General features: G+C 43.1%; 1 pseudogene; it reads right to left on the bottom strand.

Annotated features, from left to right (window-relative positions):
• Positions 1 to 1,144: 1,144 nt before the first annotated feature.
• LOC125511826 lies at positions 1,145 to 1,280 on the bottom strand (annotated as a pseudogene).
• Between the last annotated feature and the right edge of the window lie 3,925 nt (positions 1,281 to 5,205).

Raw genomic sequence — 5,205 nt, 5'->3', positions numbered from 1 at the left:
CTCTCCTCCCCAATCACTCTGGACTGCAATGATTTTCTTGTCAAATTGATGCTCAACAAGTTTTTGGAATTCTTGGAAGAGAGAAAAGACTTCGGATTTGAACTTAAGCAAGTATATCCATGTAAATTTACTATAGTCATCAATGAAGCTAACATAATATTTCTTTCTTCCAAAAGAATCTTTGGCATGACCCATCACTGAATATCAGTTCCAACGGAGCATGAGACACACTATTTGACTTAGGATATGGGAGTTGATGACTCTTGGCACATTGACAAGCATCACAAACATACTCTTTATTCTCACTACTAGACAATTGAAGATTGCCTTTATTCACTACTTGATCAACTATTTTTAATGAAGGATGACCTAATCTTTGATGCCACCTCTCTAAGGATGGTTTGACGACGGAGTAGACTTGACGATGACGCTTGTGGCTAAAAGCTCTTGATGTGATAGGATATAGACCACCGACGCATCTACCGTGATGTAGGAGCTCCCTCGTTGCCCGATCCTTAATGAAAAAAATACTTGGGATGAGTTTCAAAAAAGACATTATTATCAGCTGACAAACGAGACATGGAAGCAAGATTTTTGTTGGCTTGAGGGACATGAAGCACATCTTTTAGAAGAAGATCACGTTTAGAATTAGGGAAATTAATGGAAGATTGACCAATGTGACATATGTCCATACCTCCTCCACTTGCAGCGGTGTTTATTTGCTCATTGCCATAGTATCTCTCGTGGTTGGCAAGATTCTCCATCTCACTGGTGACGTGGTCCGTGGCTCCGGAGTCAGCATACCAGATGGTGTCCCCAGCTTCTTCTTGTTCCCTGATGGCTGCAGCAATGTGGCATTCCTCGGGCACGAAGTCTTCATCATAGCGATGCCAGCAATCTTTCACCTCGTGCCCTGGCTTCTTGCAAAGCTGGCACCGTGGCCTGGTGTTGGAGTAGGAGGCGCCGGAGGGATGTGGGCCAGTGTTGTTGGCGCGCCCACGCCCGCTGTTGTTGCTGTTGCTGCGTCCGCGCCCCTGCTGGTGACCGCGGTGACCACGGCCTCGGCCTCCAGTGCCGCGACCACGTGTGAGGGAATTAACCGATGACTGGCGAATATTATTACCTTGTAGGAGATTCATACGAGCTTCAAAACTTAGCAGCTGGTTGTAGAGCTCCTGGACGGTCACCGGTTCGATACGTGCAGCCAGGGCTGAGATCACCGGGTTATACTCGATGTCCAGCCCTTTGAGCACATAGGAGGTTATCTCTCCTTCAAAGAGGGGATCACTGGTGCAGGCGATCTCATCGGCGAAGGCCTTGATCTTCGCCAGGTACTCGGGCATGCCCATGCTTCCTTTGTGGCGATTGGCGAGGGCGATGCGAGTGTTGACGATCTGCGCTTGCGTCTGGGCAGCGAAGGAGGCGTGGATGGCACTCCACACCTCAGTCGGCGTCTGAAGGGCAGCGACTTGCGCAAGAACCTCACGTGACAAAGATCCCATAAGGTATCCTTGTACCTGTTGCTGCTGGGCGTACCAGATCGACCGGGCGTAGTTGAAGACCTGCTCCTCCTTCCCGTCTTTGGTGATGGTGATGGTAGGAGGGGGCGCCTGGCTTGCGACACCAAGGAAGTGCTCCATCTGTGCTCGCTTGATTTGGGGTAGCACGATGGCCTTCCAGAGGAGGAAATTTGTCCTCGTGAGCTTCTCAGATGGAGGAGACCCGAGAGAGGAAACACTGCTGGAGGTGGAAGAAGATGCATAGGTGGAAGGCGCAGATTGGGTGGACAAGGTGCTCATGGTGGATCCAATCAGGGCGGTGTTGGTGGTGGCGATGGTGGAAGCAGCGGTGTTGGCGTTGGTGCCTGACATGATTCTCTCTCGACAAGTCTCTCTGGATAGGTTTCAGGTTTCTCTCTCGATCAACTAGATCGATCTCTCACGAAAGCTAGACGTACGAGAGGAAGGGCTCTGATACCATGTAAGATTTGGTAGAAAGCGTTGAACCCTTTGCTCGGGCCGCATGTGTATTTATAGAATAGTTGTCGTGGCTTACAAGGTTTGGAATATCGCTAGGATTCTTCCAGGGAAAGATCGATACAACTTGGAGAAGAAGAACAGAAGAAGAGATAGAAACAGAAACGATTTAAACATCATCTATCCCTACGTACTCTATTCTAACAGTTCCGGAGTTTCACCTATGCGCAACCGCATCCAATAACTACCGTACAATTACCCTACCACATCGTTAGCCACTATCTTGTACACCGGTAGCTCCCTCGCAAAAAAAAAAGAAGCTTCGTCTCCTCTACATCGACGAGTGGAAATTGAGAGAAGCAGGGCAGCATTTGCCGTGGTAGTAGGTCACGTCATGGTGATAGGGTTCGGTTTTGTTTTGTTACACGTAGTAGGGGTGAAGTTTTGTTTGAGAACTTAACCCGGACTTAGCCGATCCTTTATTCGGTTTAACTCACTCCCGCCCGCACCGCAGCCACGCCGGTGCCCCCGCCGACACTTCTAATCGACCAGTGTCACCATTGAATCCCCTCAAATGGCCGGACCTAGCTGTTCGGGGTCATCGTCGCCGATTAGTATGGTGCCAAAAGTAAAAAAAAAATAGAGAACCGATGCCAGAACTTGTCCCAACATGCACGTATGATTCAATTCCCATCTGTAGCTATGTACGTCGCTCGCATGGCATGAGCTTAGCGCCAGGGCCACTGGCAGTGACTAGGTGGAGCTAGAGCACTGCTTTTTGCAGAAAACCCCCTAAATTAGTACTACCAAATCTCATAAAAAGCCCCTGAAACGCCGGTATGTGCGCACGGAGAACCTGAGACCTCATCTTATAGCCCGAGGATGCTAGTCAGGCCCACCCAATCACGTTTCGTGTCTATAAAGGACTTTTTTATAACTCTATAAAGGATAAATAGGCTTAATGTCTCGTTGCCAAACACGCTCGTGGGGTTAAATGGGCTGCATCCACTTGGACACATTTTCCATATGTTAGTTTTACTTTTTTGGATTTAAAAAATATGGAAATTATAATCACTGTAAGAAAATAAAATTAGAATATTCATCTCTTATAAATAATATACATACAAATAAAATCACTTACATTGAAAAAGTTCATGTGATTCTAAAAAATATTCGCATATTACTTTAAAAATTGCATATAGTTAAAAATAACTTTATGTATTATAAAATATTGTATAATTTTAAAAAGTGTATATTTTTTAATAAAAATATAAACATTTTAAATAAATATTTGGATAGATTTGCATGTAATTTTAAAATGTTCGCATTTTCAATTAAATATTCATGTAGTATATAATAATAACATATGTTTTCTTAAAAGGTGTTTACATGTTTTAATAAACGTGTGTGTTGGGAAAGAGATATTTATATACTTTTAACCAAAATAAATAGGAAAAGATGTGTGAAAAAATAAATAAGAGTCTAGTAAGCCCCCAGACTGCATAGCCTCAAATGAATATTATTTAATTGCAATTTTTTTTTAAAATTTCTTAACTAGTTTATTTACATGAATACTTCTTAGAATAATATCTGAATATTTTTATTAAATAGATTACAAACACAATGATCATATTTTTCTTTAATATATGACTGCTTTCTACAAAACTTTCTAAAATATATGAACCTAAATATTTCTTTTTATTTTGGTTATAATCTGCATATTTTTCAAAAAGGAAAAACAAAACAAGAACATATCGGAAATGGGCTGTTGTGGCTGCAGCCAATTTTAAGCACCCACGAGTGTGTTCGAGTACGAGACACTAAGCCTAGTTATCCTTTATTGGGTCTAAAAAAAGTTATCCTTTATTGACATCAAACGTGATGGAGTTTATCTCGGGAAAAGAAAACATGATGGTGTGGAGTGACTAGCATTACCGGCGCTATACAATGAGGTCTCGCGTTTGACCTTCATGGGTACCTTTTTCATATGAATTATTACTTTGTACTCCCTTCGTGCATAATATAAGATGTTTTTTGACACTACATTAGAGTCAAAAAACGTCCTATATTATGAAACGGAGGGAGTATTGTATACTGGTAAGTGGGATCCAATGAATATAGAGACGCATAGTGGAGTTTTAGGGGCCTTTATGAGATTTGATACAAATTTAAGGTGCTTTCTCCGGATAGAAAATGCGATGCTCCAACCTCGTCCGGTCACTGGCAGTGGGCCTGACACTTCAAAGATTTTTTATGAGATCATAAATGATAAGTGTCACACATATGTCACAAAGCACCCCAGCCTTTGATTTTTTTTCAACTAAAGTTGCCATCCGAAAAAAATGAAACTTGCCATCCGAAAAAAGGTTGCCACGCTTGACAACTAAAGTTGTCATTCTTTCGTAGGTAAACTTGTCATAAAAAACGTTCAAAATTGCCATGTGTTCGCACGACAAGTGTAATGCTTATCAGAGTCCTTACGAGATTTGATACTAATTTATGAGGTTTTCTGCAACAACAAAAAGAGTGGCGTTCTAGTATTGCCCAAACACTGACAATTGTGCTTGGCACCATGCTGGCACGCTACACGAGCGCCATATACAGTTCCAGACGCAAATTGAACCAGGATGAGAATCCTCTGATGTACGGCACCCTGCTGTTCTGCCACCGACATGTGGGCCCGTTGGGAACCTAGCCCACATGTCAGTGGCCCAACGGCACATAACGCATGGATAGGAGCCACTTCCACTGAACCATAATGCTCGGTGCATCAAATTTGGAACCAGTTTTTTGTGTTTTTCTAATACCTCCTATTCATGAAGTGTCGTAGTTTTCAATTAACCCTAGTTCAACACTGTGACACTTATTTTGAATCAAAATGAGCAATTTTAGCACCAAACTGCACATGATGTACGTTACATGAATGAATACATCGGTAGAAGGTCAGGCCCATTTCTAGGTGAATCAGCAATGAGCAGACCACGGGCCAAAGTAGTCCATGTGCCTTGCTCTCCAGTATCAACCTTTTTTAATTTATGCCAGGTGTGTCCCATCCATCAGCAGCTCCGTTCGGTGGAGTCCTTTCGCCTTCGATCATCCGCCCATGCACAAACAACCACACGACCGATCTGTTTCATGCATACATAAATTGATACATGTGCGGATGCCGTATGGCCTACTTGCTAGCAAGCTGCTGTTTGATTGGACAGCACATTTTGCTTTGCTTTTG

The sequence above is a fragment of the Triticum urartu genome, chromosome 5, assembly GCF_003073215.2.
Source record: "Triticum urartu cultivar G1812 chromosome 5, Tu2.1, whole genome shotgun sequence".
NCBI classification, from domain to species: Eukaryota; Viridiplantae; Streptophyta; class Magnoliopsida; order Poales; family Poaceae; genus Triticum; species Triticum urartu.
The sequence above is the reverse complement of the archived record's forward strand: the minus strand, read 5'-3'. Positions and strand labels throughout refer to the sequence as shown.